At 42.8% G+C, this 15,822-nt stretch overlaps 1 long non-coding RNA gene across 1 annotated transcript in view; it reads left to right on the top strand.

Moving 5' to 3' along the window:
• The window catches only part of LOC117358734, a 71,993-nt gene extending 64,004 nt beyond the window's left edge, over nucleotides 1-7,989 (top strand). The window contains exon 3 of the long non-coding RNA XR_004539069.1: nucleotides 7,553-7,989. This is a non-coding gene — a long non-coding RNA (uncharacterized LOC117358734). The remainder of the gene's footprint in view (nucleotides 1-7,552) is intronic.
• Nucleotides 7,990-15,822: the final 7,833 nt, after the last annotated feature.

Genomic DNA, 15,822 nt, shown 5'->3' with positions numbered 1-15,822 from the left:
ACCCGCTTTAAACCCGTGGGTTAAAACCACAGGCTCGCACTGCGGCGAAGGGCGACAGAGAGCAGGAGAGTTGAGGCCAGTAAAAAAAAAAAATAAACAACAGCAAAAAAAAACCCCAGACAGCAAACTCATGTGCAGACCATCTACAGGCAAAGTAGATGGTGTACGCGTGCGTCGGGATCGCTACCTAGCAATCCAGGTCGGCGGATGGGGGCATGCCTCCAATCGCCCCTATTGAATGTTCTTGGTTCCTGAATCGATCGGCCCTGCCCGGATTGCACACTGATCGGTCACGATTGGGCAGGTTAGTGAATCTAGCCCTTGGTTTTCTATTGCGTTAGAGGAATGGTCTAATGCCTGGCAACTAAAATTCAATGCAAAGAAATGCAGAGTAATGCATTTGGGGATTAATAATAGGAAGGAACCGTATATGCTGGGAGGAGAGAAGCTGATATGCACGGACGGGGAGAGGGACCTTGGGGTGATAGTGTCCGAAGATCTAAAGGCGAAAAAACAGTGTGACAAGGCAGTGGCTGCTGCCAGAAGGATTCTGGGCTGTATAAAGAGAGGCGTAGTTAGTAGAAGGAAGAAGGTGTTGATGCCCCTGTACAGGTCATTGGTGAGGCCCCACTTGGAGTATTGTGTTCAGTTTTGGAGACCGTATCTGGCGAAAGACGTAAGAAGACTTGAGGCGGTCCAGAGGAGGGCGACGAAAATGATAGGAGGCTTGCGCCAGAAGACGTATGAGGAGAGACTGGAAGCCCTGAATATGTATACCCTAGAGGAAAGGAGAGACAGGGGAGATATGATTCAGACGTTCAAATACTTAAAGGGTATTAACATAGAACAAAATCTTTTCCAGAGAAAGGAAAATGGTAAACCAGAGGACATAATTTGAGGTTGAGGGGGTGGTAGATTCAGGGGCAATGTTAGGAAATTCTACTTTACGGAGAGGGTGGTGGATGCCTGGAATGCGCTCCCGAGAGAGGTGGTGGAGAGTAAAACTTTGACTGAGTTCAAAGAAGCGTGGGATGAACACAGAAGATTTAGAATCAGAAAATAATATTAAATATTGAACTAGGCCAGTTACTGGGCAGACTTGCACGGTCTGTGTCTGTATATGGCCGTTTGGTGGAGGATGGGCTGGGGAGGGCTTCAATGGCTGGGAGGGTGTAGATGGGCTGGAGTAAGTCTTAACAGAGATTTCGGCAGTTGGAACCCAAGCACAGTACCGGGTAAAGCTTTGGATTCTCGCCCAGAAATAGCTAAGAAGAAAAAAAAAAAAAATTTAAATTGAATCAGGTTGGGCAGACTGGATGGACCATTCGGGTCTTTATCTGCCGTCATCTACTATGTTACTATGTTACTATACTGCTTTGTCACTTTTTCCTATCACCCATTCATATATCTCTCTGTCTCTCGTCCACCCGGCTCTACGTGTTTCTCACCTTACCTACACCTTCCCTCTCCCTGTTCAACTGCCATTGGAATGCCTTTGTGTTTCACATATATATATATATATATATATATATATACTGGTATTTGTCAACATTTGCTGATTTCTGATCTGAAGAAGAGTTACCTTCAAAAGCTAATTAAAAAATGCATTGTTAGTCCAATAAAAAGAAATATCACCTTATTTCCTTTATGTTTTATTTTTATATAGTATCTTTAAAAGTGGACTAACAAGGCTACCTCAACATTTTATTACTATTGAGAAACTCCCAGAATCCTTCCAAAGTTCTGAAAAACTTCCAAAGTTCAGTTTCTGCTTATGGTCTTAAGCCAGCTGCTTGTTCTGTATGGAAAGTGAACAGCCTGTACGTTATGTCACAAGCAGACCCCACAGGAGGAAAATCAAAAGATTTCTGTCCTTCCTTCCTCTCCTACTGCACCGTAAGGACTTTCCTTAATATCGGCCTCATGTGGAACATGCATGGCTCTTTTGCATGAGCTCATCGGTATTTGGATTTTTGGAAGGAGATGCACCCCTTGGGGGACAGGTGTTTGTGCAGGATCAACTATGCAGGTGCAAAAGATAGAAAAAGAAACACAGAGAAAGAAAAAGAAGTCTCAGGTAAGCCTAGCAAATAAACAGCTGCACAGATGCAGCTTTCTGTGGTATGAGATTTCCTCTAGCACCAGATATCAGTTTCTTAGAAGAAGTTTTGGTCCGTGGAGCTGCTTAGGGCTTAGGATCTGTAGACTATCAAGTTCCTTGGGCTTGTTTTCTCAGATAGTCGCCTCCTTAAACATACGAGGGTCATTTCAAAAATAATGCACACTATTTCTTTTTATTTACATGGGTTTTTTTTTCAAGTATTTCTTTACAATCCTTCAATATAGTCTCCCTGTGTTGCAATAACGTCCAGGAACACCATTATTCCATCCAAAACACCATTTGTTCAGTTGCCGAATGGCTTTGTTAACAGCAGAAGAAAGCCCTTCCATAGATGCAAAACGATGTCCATGCATAAGTTATCTCAACTTTGGAAAAAGGTCAAAGTCTGGTGGATTCATGTCTGGACTGAAGGGAGCATGAGGTAACACCTCCCAGCCATATTTGCGTACTTTTTCAAAGATGACATTCCCTACGTGCAGTTGAGTATTGTTAAGAAGAATGAGTGGTCCAGTCAAGAGCAACTGAGGTCGGGTTTTGGGCATTGTTCTGTGCATTTTTTGTAAAAAAAAAAAAAAAAAAATCACGATAATGCAATGCTGTGACACTTCTTCCACATGGAACTTTGTCTGTGATGCTGATGCTTTCATGATCATAAGCAAAAATCATTTGTTTGACTTTTGATTGAGCTTGTCAAAATTTTTTGGGTTGTGGGGAAGATGGAGCTCTCCACTCTTTGGACTGTGATTTCAGCTCCGGCTCAAAGTCTCTGACCCAATGTTTCATCAATAGCAACAACGCGATTCAAGAATGCCTGACCTTCAATGTCAAATCTTTGTTTCAGCACGGTTGCATTGTCCAGGCGTTTCTGCTGCTGTTCAGCAGTCAAGAAGTGGGGGACCCATCGTGCAGAAATTTTTCTCTTTTTTAAAATCATTTGTCAGAATTCAGTATACTGAATGTCAGAAAGTTCCTCGCATGTTGCACGACGATCTTGTTCAAGGGCATCAGCCACGAGTTTCACACATCATTCATCAGTTGTTGATTTCGGCCTTCCTGGTCTTGCATCATCATCATCTACGCTCACGCGACCACTCCAAAAACGAGTTGCTCACCAAGAAACTGTACTACATCACATCACCAAAGCATACCTAGACTCACACTGGCTACCAATAAAAGCAAGATCCCAGTTCAAATTCTACTGTCTACTATACAAAGTAATACATGGAACAGCCCCCAGCTACCTAAACAACAGACTACACCGTAACCTCTCACACAGATTAAGGAGAACCCAGAGCCTATTCACTCACCCCCCTCTCAAAGGAACACGACGAAAGAAACTATATGACAGCCTTTTAGCGACACAGGCAGCAAAGATCGATACTACCATCACCAATCTACTGACCAAATCAATAGACATTAAAGCATTCCGAAAAGAAATCAAAACTCATCTCTTCAAAAAACACTTCCCATCATCATAACCTCACAAAAGTATTAGAAAATGCTCTCATGACCACCCTACCACCACCACCAGCAACACCTTGAATCCGGACAGTATTATCTCTATTCGTCTAAACAACAGAATCCGGACAATATTATCTCTATTCGTCTAAACAACCTATCACTATCTACTACCTGCTATCAATTTCTCCTGGAAAAGTCCAGAATAACAATTGTAACTTGACGCATTCTTGATTACATGTACTGCAATGCTACTGGAAATGTCCCGCTTAGAACCGCAAGGCACAAGCGGAATAGAAATCACTAATGTAATGTAATGTAATGTACTACGGTGCACTGTTAACTCATCACAAACTTCATGTAATGCACTGTGGATTTCTGTCGGGTTTTTTTTTACCAAGTAGAGTTTCAGTCTTAATGTACGACTTCTGATCGTCAACACACAATCCCCGAGACACCTGCAGTCTCCATTTCCCACACTTGTCACAGCCATACCATGTACACTTCAGAGCTCCTAAGCACACATCCTGCTGCTTTAAGCGCTGAAGTGAAAGTGAAACAAGATGTACTGCAATTGCTTCATCCACTCCCCAATATTGCCTACCTGTGCATTATTTATGAAATGACCCTCGTATTTCACAAATTTTATTTCTAATAAAGTCAAATTTTCTGTGATTCAAATGAATACATATGTACACCTTGAGAGTCAATATTTCAAAGGCAGTTATAGTAATTTAGGGGTCCTTTTATTAAATTGTGGTAAAAAGCGGACATAACATGTCCTTACTCAGGTCTTTCCTGTTTGTGTAGAGCAGCAGTATCTGAGTTAATTTTGTTTTCGACTTTTGTCAAGCAAAGTGATTGCAAGGTTTCTGAAGAAGGGGGGTTTCCTCCTGAAACTGAACTTGGTTGAACCTGAATGCACATAATTTTTCACAAAAGGAGGCGCATTAAGCTCTGCAGAATGGCGGTCTTCCTGGTGAACTCATAGACGCGCTTTCCAATCAAGACAAGTCCAGCTCTTATCTCTCACATTTCATTTCTACTGTGGCTGAAATTGGTAGGGGGGGGGAGGGGGAACTCTCTTGTTGAACATAGTACACAGTTATTTTTATTTTCATTTGGTTAGATTCACTGATTGCACATGTTAAGGCACCAGTTTCTTTATTGTACTCAAGTGAATTCCTATGATGGTATAAGGCCTAAATGGTGAGAGTTTTCTCAAGCTTGTTAGAACTGGGGCCATGTATGAGCATTAGAGCTTTTTCCCATTTTGGGATAGCGCTCTTTACAGCTCAAGACCTCACACTGAGGATTCACATTCTAAATTTAATATTTATTTAAATATACTGTACTGTTGTTCCACAATATGTATAAGAAGAAAGGAAAATGCAGGTTGATTAGAAGAGAGGGGTGCAGTGGTTAAAGCTACAGCCTCAGTACCCTGAGGTTGTGGGTTCAAACCCACGCTGCTCCTTGTGACCCTGGGCAAGTCACTTAATCCCTCCATTGTCCCAGGTACATTAGATAGATTGTGAGTCCACCAGGACAGACAGGGAAAAATGCTTGAGTACCTGAATAAATTCATGTAAACCGTTCTGAGCTCCCCTGGGAGAACAGTATAGAAAATTGAATAAATAAATATGTGTATAGCACCTGAATAGGGGTATTTATGTGAATTATGATATGCACTTTCAGGATAGACAAGAATTGCAAAGGATTTTATTTCTGATAGCAGTAAAGAAATGAGACTTTGATATCCTGTGAATTGCATATAATTCTGTATACTTTGGAGGAAAGGTAGAAGAGGGGAGATATGATAGAGATGTTTAAATACCTATGTGGCATAAATACACATGAGACGAGTCTCTTTCAATTAAAGGAAGCTCTGGAATGAGAGGGCATATGATGACGTTAAAGAGGTGATAGGCTCAGGAGTAATCTAAGGAAATACTTTTTTTTATAGAAAGGGTGGTAGATGCCTGGAATAGTCTCCTGGTAGAGACAAAGATTGTGTCTGAATTCAAGAAAGCTTGGGACAAGTACGTGGGATGGACAGACTGGATGGGCCATTTGGCCTTTATCTGCCGTCATGTTTCTATGAAAAAGAACTTTGTAAGGCATAAAGATCTGAATGATATAAGAAAAAAATATTAAGCAAGTGGGATTTTTAAAGGAACCAGGCTGGTATAATGGTCAATAGGGGCACTAAGAGGGGAAAATATAACATTAATGACAAAGCTTGTTAGAATTTATGCAAAGACTGACTAAACTATGGTCTAAACAAATATGAGGTCTATATTCCAAACAATGATGAAGTGGCTGATGTGTTTTAACGGATTTATTGTTTTAAGCAGAACCTTCATTTGACATTTGTTGAAGCCTTCCATTCATAGTCTTCCAGATGAGAAAGACCAAGCTACATGACCTAACATAGATTCACATGATTTCTAGCATCAGGACTCTTTCTTCATCTGCTGCCAGAGAGAGCTGCAAGTGTGTTACAGACTTCTATGTCATCAGGATTGCTGGTTCATAGACAAAAGCGCTGAAGATAAAGGCACACGCCGACAACTGAGCGCAAGACGGAAGCGCGCACCAAAGAAAAAGAGTGTTTTTAGAGGCTCCGACGGGGGGTTTTGTTGGGGAACCCCATGACTTTACTTAATACAGATTGCGGCGGCGTTGTGGGGGGTTGTAACCCCCCTCATTATACTGGAAACTTAACTGTTTCCCTGTTTATTAGGGAAAAAATGAAGTTTTCAGTAAAATGTGGGAGGTTACAACCCCCCAAACCCCCCCTAACGCCCCCCCAACGCGGCGCGATCTGTATAAAGTAAAGTGGGGGTGTTCCCCCACACACTCCCCGTTGGAGCCCTTTAAAACAGTCATTTCCTTCAGCGCGCGCCTCCGCGCTGCGCTCAATTGTCTGCACGCGCCTTTGTCCCAGCGCGCTTTTGACCTGACACCGGATTGCCAGTCTACAAATGCAACAGTTTTAAGAGACTGAACATTAAAAGCTTTATAGTTTGAAACTAAGGACTTTTCCTAGTTTGCTAGATATAATCATTATTGCATTAGGTGTTTCTTTCTCTTTTTCTCTCTCTCTCTCTTTCTTTCTCTTTTTCTCTTTCTCTTCTCTCTTTCTTTCTTTCTCTTTTTCTCTTCTCTCTTTTTCTTTCTCTTTTTCTCTTCTCTCTTTCTTTCTTTCTCTTTTTCTCTTCTCTCTTTCTTTCTTTCTCTTTTTCTCTTCTCTCTTTCTTTCTTTCTCTTTCTCTCTTTCTCTTTTTCTCTTCTCTCTTTCTTTCTTTCTCTTTCTCTTCTCTCTTTTTCTTTCTTTCTCTTTCTCTTCTCTCTTTCTTTCTTTCTCTTTTTCTCTTCTCTCTTTTTCTTTCTTTCTCTTTCTCTTCTCTCTTCTCTCTTTCTTTCTTTCTCTTTTTCTCTTCTCTCTTTCTTTCTCTCTTTTTCTCTTCTCTCTTTTTCTTTCTTTCTCTTTCTCTTCTCTCTTTCTTTCTTTCTCTTTTTCTCTTCTCTCTTTTTCTTTCTTTCTCTTTTTCTCTTCTCTCTTTTTCTTTCTCTTTTTTTTTTTCTTCAGCTTTAAGGGCTCCTTTTACGAAGGTGCACTAGCGTTTTTAGCGCACGCACCGGATTAACATGTGCTATAGCGCGCGCTACCTGAAAAACTACCACCTGCTCAAGAGGAGGGGTACCGGCTAGTGCGCATGGCATTTTAGAATGCGCTATTCCGCGCGTTAAGGCCCTAACACCTTCGTAAAAGGAGGCCTAATTGTTTTCTTGTGTGTATTGCTAAGTTTGTGAAATTTGAAAGAAACAGGTAGGCCAGTTGAAGGAGATGTGTTTTAAATGGATGTAATTTAGGGAACTGTATTCATTCTGCCTTGATTCATATGTCTGTTCCATATTTTTACTCACTTCAAGAGATTCTCTCTCCTTGTTATCCTTGCTGTCCAGCTGACATGAGACCTGACACAACTGACGTGAAGAAAAAAAGAAAGTACTGTATTGTGAGCTGATGTGAGATGGAGCCATTGCTAATTCAACAGATGCTACCTCAGAAGTAAAGCCTAACCACTTTCCTCACCCAAAGATGGAAATTTCTGGATTAGCAAATGGAATGCTGAACTTGAAAGCATAATGAATTCCAGCATGATCACCCAGACTTCCAATAACCCTCCATGTGAGAACAGATGTCTAGAGAAACCCAGCCTGCACTGGTCAAAACCTTTCTTAGGAGAACTTAAGCATAAGAGTCCTTTTCTTGAAAAAGTGAAGGGTTTATTTACTAATTAATTGTGGAGCAGTAATTTTTTGACAAGATGGAACCTTAAATGTATTTACCTGTTCATGTAAGAAAAAGCAGTTTTATAAGGATAATAATAACAGTTTATATACCGCAATACCGTGAAGTTCTATGCGGTTTACAAAAGATTAAACGAAGGAACAAATTGATTGAACATAAGAGAGGTGGAAGAGAGTGATTAATAGGACAAGAAAACCATTATTGAGGAGAAAGAGAAGAAAGGATCAGTTGTCTAGATACTTTAGGAACAGGTATGTTTTTAGACGCTTCCTGAATTCCTCATAAGTAGCGGGCGAAAGCAATTGTCCTAGATCTTTACCCCATAATGCTGCTTGATGTGAGAGAAGGTGTTCATAGCGTTTTTTCAGTTTACAACCTCTAACTGTGGGGGAAACGAAGTTGGAATGTGAGCTTCTCTTGTGTCTGTTGGCTGAGAAGGAGAAAAGGTCAGTTATGTATTTAGGGGCAAGTCCGTATAGTACTTTAAAGCAGAAGCAGGTGAATTTAAACTTTACGCGTGCTTCCATTGGTAGCCAATGCAACTGCTGGTAGTAGGGTGTCATGTGATCAAATTTCTTTAGCCCGAAGATTAGTCTGACCGTTGCATTTTGCATTAATTGTAAACATCGCATATTCTTTTGGGATGTAATATTTGAATACAGAAAAAAGGTAACATGACTTTTAACAAATGCAAAGGTTGAATCTGTAGTTATCTCAGGGGTCTCAAAGTCCCTCCTTGAGGGCTGCAATCCAGTCAGGATTTCAAGATTTCCTCCATGAATATGCATGAGATCTATGTGCATGCACTACTTTCAATGCATATTCATTGGGGAAATCCTGAAAACCCGACTGGATTGCGGCCCTCAAGGAGAGACTTTGAGATCCCTGAGTTATCTAGACCAGTGGTTCCCAACCCTGTCCTGGAGGACCACCAGGCCAATCGGGTTTTCAAGCTAGCCCTAATGAATATGCATGGAGCAGATTTGCATGCCTGTCACTTCCATTATATGCAAATCACTCTCATGCATATTCATTAGGGCTAGCCTGAAAATCCAATTGGCCTGGTGGTCCTCCAGGATAGGGTTGGGAACCACTGATCTAGACCTTCAAAGTAAAATGATAAAGTGATTAGAAGGAAGAAGATAGTTCAAATATTGGTAGCCATAATTGGCATCATGGGCGTCGGGATGGGGGAGGCCACAGGGGCCACAGCCTCCCCAGGAATTGACAGTTGTCTGAAGTCTTTTTTCCTCTATTCTTAGTGATACCCTGTTTCCCCTCAAATAAGACCTATCCCGAAAATAAGCCCTAGCATGATTTTTAAAGATGCTCCTAATATAAGCCCTACCCTGAAATAAGCCCTAGTTAAGATCGATCCCCAAAGCCACCCCCCCCGAATGTCCCTGACACTCTCTGACTCCACCCGACACTAGTGCTGCCCGATTAGCCGAAAAAATCAGACTCTTCAATTCAGCAACCCCCACCCTTGCTGCTTTAGGCCTCAGAGTGGAGGTATGTCTAGTCCTCAAGGTGGGAGGGTCAGTGAGGGTTCTGCTGCACAAGGGGATGGGTGAGGGGAGGAATGATGCTGCACATGGGGGGGAGGGGGAGAAAGGAAAGAGGACGAATTGGGGTAGAGGAGAGGAAGGGAGAGATGATTGTTGTACATGAGAAAAATAAGATATCCCCGAAAATAAGTCCTAGTGCATTTTTTGGATCCAAAATTAATATAAGACACTGTCTTATTTTCGGGGAAACACAGTATCACAGTATTTTGTAATTTTTCGCTGAATCAGTTTTATAGAGTAGTTTCATATTGTGAGTGTTGGCCATTCTCCACTGTAACCATGAATTATTTCTAGTCCATCCATCCTGAACAGGACTAGATGGCTTTATTCATCATCAACTGCTATTACTTTTTTGTTCAGTCATTATGATGCTATTATAATCTATATGATCTTATATTCTATTTATGCTTATTGCAGTGAACAGCTTGTAGGTTTCAGCAGACATATTGTTAATCAGTAGCTTTTGGAGATGTTACTCGGTTCCTTCCTATTGCAATTCGGTTCCCAGCTGAAATGAACACAAAGAATAATTTACAAGATAATCAGATTTGATTTATTATCTGATATACTTTACCATACTTTCTCAGGGGCTAATACTCATCTGACATAGCCACTGGATCAGCGCTGACATTCAATTTATACTGAATATGTATTGGTCGGTGATCACGTCAGCACTATTTGTTTATTCAACAGGCCTAATTGGTTAGAATAAATTATCCATTTAGTAGCTGAATATCACACCACTAAACAGATATACTGTATCCACATTCCATAATCTTGTTTGTACAATTTTGCACTTAGGGCCTGATTCTATATATAGCGCCCATAAAAATAGGAAGTGACTAGAATGGTGCTTAGTGCGATTCTAGAAGGTGCACATACCTTTTATAGGATCGTGCTAAGCACCTGTGCATTGCATAACATTTAGTCATGCCTATTTAGGCCAGCTAAAACCAGACCTAAATGCCCACGCCTAAAACCAGACCTAAATGCATAACTTTTTGGAATGCCCATGATCTGCCCATGCCCCTCCCCCCTTTTCAAATTTGCGCCCGAGACTTAGCTCATACTTTTTATAGAATTATGCCTTCCAAGTTGTTCACGAATTAAGTTGTGCATGCAAATTGGCTGTGCGCACTGATTTGCGAGCAGAACTTAAGGTGCCATATATTTGGGGAATAGTGTGCAAAATTGCACACGTGGCTTATAGACTAGTGCCACTTATGTGCATAACTTAATTGACAAATTAGGTGATCACTTGACTTTAACCACCAATAATTGGCTATCACGGCTGTTAATTGGCTCTAATTTGCCGTTATGCGTGCAGCTACACTTAGGGGCCTTTTTATTAAGTTCGTCAATTCAGCAACCCCCACCCCTGCTGCTTTAGGCCTCAGAGTGGAGGTATGTCAGTCTCAAGGTGGGAGGGTCAGTGGGGGTTCTGCTGCACAGGGGGATGGGTGAGGGGAGGAATGATGCTAGGTGCTAATGTGTGCCTGATGGAGCACAAAATGGACTAGCACAGGACACAGTACAGTATCATATAATAGTTTTCGAATGTGTGCATACTAAATAATTTTTTTTTTTTTTTTGAAGGGTTGTGTCAGGGGTGGAGAATGGGCATCCCTATGCTACCCAGAGCAAGAGGTAATATAAATACACTAAGTAGTTAGTATATGGATAATGCAGGAGCCCTTAGGCCCAGATTCTACATAAGAAACCTAAAGTTACGCATGCCTAGCTGATTGAGGTGCCTAACTTATTTAAAAAGCCCTCATAATTGGCTTAAATTTTAATTGGATGATAATCACCTAGATCAAGGTGCCTATCGGAAAGCAGGTATGGTTAAGGGTGTGTTTGGCATATAGGTGCTTGCTTTAGACTTAGGTGCCGGTAGGCATAGGGTTACCAGATTTTATATCAGTACAATCCGGACTCCTAGACCCACCCCCCAGGACCGCCTAGTTCCACCCATTCCCACCCCGATACGCCCCAGCCCCACCCCCACTGCCTGTTCGTTGGACAAGAAGGCATCCCCGCATGCACAGAGTTGACGTCGCATGCACAGATGCGATGACGTTGTGCACATGCATGTGTGCATGTGACACCATCACGTTGCCTGCGTGGATGCCCCCTCCCGATGAGATTTCTTTTCAAAACTCGCACAAAGCGCCAGGTTTTGAAAAGCTGTCTGGACCCCTGGACATGTCCTCAAAAGGAGGACATGTCCGGAGAAATCCGGACATCTTGGGTAGGCATCTTAGGTGCCAATATTTAGGCCAAGAAAACTCTGACATAAATCGGGTGCACCTAAAGTCACATGAACTAAGCCCCGCGTTCTTCAGTGCCTAGGTTTTGGCGTTCTATATAGAATCAGGGTCTTACTGTCTACAAAACAGGTGTTGGTAAGTGTTCCCATGGTAATTTTTATAAATGGATGTGCGCTAACGGCAATATTAACGTATGGCTATTAATAGAAAAAATAGAAATTGAGGCTTTTATGGCCAAAGTCAGTGGCGCAGCGGGGGTGAGCGTCGCCCGGGACGGCACCTCTCTCTTGCCCTCCTCCCCGCCTTACGTGCATGCCCCTTCCCCATACCTTTTTATCTTCAGCGCGTGCAGCCACGCGGGTCCCAGGAGTGACATCAGAGAGAGCTTGTCAAAGCTGATATGAGCAGCAACTTCGTGGCTGCTCTTACTGAAGTTAAAAAGGTAAAAGGAGGACTTGTATAAGGGCACACCAAGGCCTATTTTTACCACAGTTTAGTAATAAAAATCCCTTAATTGGTATTCTATAACCTTAGTGCACAAATTCAAGAATGCACAACTGCAAGGGGATGTGGATAAGGGAGGAGCGTGGGTGGGTTAGAGGCGAGTCCAGCCCTTCTCGTTAAGGATATAGAATACCAATAGTTACACACCCAACTGAAACATTTAATTACAGGCATTTACATCTGCCATTGACATGGTGTAAGCGGCTACTCCTTACTGTTGTCGTGTGAGGGAGTGTACGTGACGCTGCCACTCCCCCTGCTGGATACTCCCTCACAATGTCATGGGGAGAGGGAGGCAGGAACCAGGAAGTATAAGAGGCAGGGCCAAAGCTAAGTTAAGGAGGTCCAGCCCAGCAGGAGGAAGAAGTGGCCCCTTGACTTCAATCCTTAGACATTCTGCTTGGCTGAGGTCTGGCTAGAACCAGACCTTTCTACCTGGGTTTCAGAAGACTTTGGCAGTCTGTGTTTGGGGCATGGCACTACCAGTTTCAGGCCCATCTCAGGACTTTTTGTTTAGTGAACCAAGAAACTGTTTTCCTGCATATCCTGCCGTATGAAGTAACAGGGCTCAAGGAGTTTTTGTTTGAATCAATAAAGAGCTTTTCTGTACTAGTGGTGGTCATGTCTAGCTCTGCATGTTCAGGCCCAAAACCCCCCAGAGCCACTCGCACTGTTAAATGTGGTGTCAGGAGTGAGATTCCTCCCAACTTGCCAGAAGCAGTGGATCCCATGTGCTCCAGGAAACTGGGCCTGAGTTTAATAACCAGTTATACTCTGAGACTAAGAGGATTAGCTCTGTCTTGAGAGAGGAACCTAAAACAGTATGGGTAGTGCCAGACAGGCAGGGTTTTTTTTGCACTCAGCGTGCTTGAGGGCTGCCCAGGAACCATGGAGAAACTAATCCAGATCCTGTTTGAGGGACATCAGCAGCAGCAGTTTATGCAGGCACACTTGGAGCAATAGCAAATGTTATTGAAATTGGTGGACCTTCAACAGAGATCTCAAGACCAGTCCTCTCCCAGATTACAGGGACCAGGGTCCCACACGACAGTGCCTGTCCCAATATTGCCTAAGATGATACCGAAGGATGATCCAGATCACTTCTTGCTGAATTTTGAAAGGACCGCCAACTTAGCTGGATGGCTGGAGGCAATGTAGACTACATATCTGGGAAACCTGTTAACTGGGAGCAGCCAAATTTCTTTCAAGAGCACCAATCCTGATGGCTGTGCTCCCTTTAAAGAGGTTAAGGCAGACACCTAGGAATGGCTGTCCTATAGGTAGAAGTTTCAGAAACGTACCCTCCAGATGAAGAGACCTGCACAGTTGTTTTTTTAATACATACTGAGATTGCATGAAGGTGATTGTAGCCGGAAGAGAGGTCTGGAATAGAGATAGCAAATATGGTTCTCTTGGAGCAGTTCCTGGATGGACTACCCCGGTCTATGAGACAGTGGGTAAGACCAGCATCCCAAGCTAACACTAGAAAATGCCTTGGAAGTAGCAGAATGTTCTACCAAGCCCAACCAATCCAAGAACCTGGGAAGGAGAAGAGATGGGAGGGAGTCCTGGAAGAAAGGAGGAATGGTTAATGTAGCTGGTTTTAAAAAGGTTTAGACAAGTTCCTGGAGGAAAAATCCATAGTCTGCTGTTGAGACAGATATGGGAGAAGTCACTGCTTGCCTTGGATTGGTGGCATGAACTGCTGCTATTATTTGGGATTTTGCCAGGTACTTGTGACTTGGATTGGCCTCTGTGAAGTCAGGATACTGGGCTAGATGAACCCTAGGTCTGACCCAGTAAGGCTATTCTTATGTTCTTAACTGACAAGGGTCGAATACCTCAAGGAAAAGAGAAGGCTTTCAAGCCCAGGAGCTCTGAAGGGAAGGTCCGAGCAATGGACCAAGTGGTGCTGGGGACAAGAATCAAATTCTCTTGTCTGTTTAAGTGTGCAACCAAGGGATATTTGGCAAGAAACTGTCTGGGGATAAGTGAAGATGCTATGGATGTGAATATGTTAGAACCACATGATTGCAATATTGTGGAGGCCTCTCAACCTGGAGGCAAAACTGTCTAATGGAAGTAGGACTGAATGGGAACCCCTACCAGGTGCTAATAGACTCTGGCAGCATCAAGACTCTTGTATGAAGAGATTGTAACCCGACTGCATGTAAATTATGAATGCAGGATGACACTTTCATGCGTGTATGGAGACCACAGATGGAAGTAGCAGCCTTGTCATGGCTCCCTTACCCTGTTGTCTTGGACCAGGAATTCCCAAAATTTGAAGCTCTCTGGGCTCAACTAAATACTGGTTCTCAGGGAAAGGGGGAAGGGTCTTTCATTAAAATATTTCCTTTGGAGGATCCCAACCTTTATGTGGAGAATCTCAAGGTGCCTAAAATGCACCACACAGAGGCGGTGGGAAAAGTTGTGCTGCCCCCTGAATTGGGGACTGTAGCAGCTGAGGATCCAGAATCGGGAGAACAGGATACAGGAAAATACTTTTAAAACCCAATAGGAGAAAATATTTTTTCACTCAGAGAACAGTTAAGCTCTGGAATGCATTGCCAGAGATTGTAGTAAGAGCATTTAATGTAGCTGGTTTTAAGAAAGGTTTGGGCAATTTTCTGGAGGAAAAGTCCATAGTTTGTTATTGAGACAAACATGGGGGAAGTCACTACTTGTCCTGGATCGGTAGCATGGAATGTTGCTACTTTTTGGATTTTTGCCAGGTACTAGTGACCTGGATTGGTCACTGTGATAACAGGCTACTAGACTAGGTGGACCATTGTTCTGACCCAGTAAGGTTATTCTTATGTGCTTATGATACCCCATACCTGTTGAATAGCCTGCCTGAGTGGGGATGGGTCTCCGGGGATTTCAAGAGAGTACAGTTTGAAGATGAGTCCCTCAGGACAACCTGAGCTCAAGTTGTTATGGTGGATGAGAAACCCATGGGCAATCAAGATACCTTGAAGATAGCAATCCCATACTTCATAATTAAGAGGGATCTGATGTACAGGGGCGGCCAAGGGAACTCTGGAGTGGGGAAAGATAGAGCAGCTGTTATTTCCACAGCCTTACCACAGGGAAGTTATGCAGTTAGCCCATAGTCACCTGCTAGGAGGACACTTGGGGGAGGAGAAAACCTGAGAATGGATCTTGGCCTGATTTTTCTGGCCAGGCCTATACAAAAAAAAAAATAATAATAATAAAATTATTCTGTCAATCCTGCCCAATTTGCTAGTTGAGTAGTCTTGCAAGGGTTCCACTGGCCCCTCTGGTCCTGGTCGACACTCCTTTTCATAAAATGGCTATGGACTTTTGTATGACCTCTGGAATGCACCACACAGGGCAACAAGTATATCTTAGTCATTCTGGACTATGCCACTCAGTATCCCAAGGCTATTGCTCTGTGCAACATGAAGGTCACCATGTTGGCCACTGCCTTGTGAGAAGTTTTCTCCAGGATAGGAATCGCTAAGGAAAAACTGACAGACCAAGGGACCATCAAGAGATGTGGTCTGGTGGAACATTTTAATAAGACTCTTAATTAAATGCTAAGAAAGTTTGTGG

Source organism: Geotrypetes seraphini, chromosome 1 (genome assembly GCF_902459505.1).
Source record: "Geotrypetes seraphini chromosome 1, aGeoSer1.1, whole genome shotgun sequence".
Classification (NCBI taxonomy): Eukaryota; Metazoa; Chordata; class Amphibia; order Gymnophiona; family Dermophiidae; genus Geotrypetes; species Geotrypetes seraphini.
This window is presented reverse-complemented; position numbering and strand designations above follow the sequence as displayed.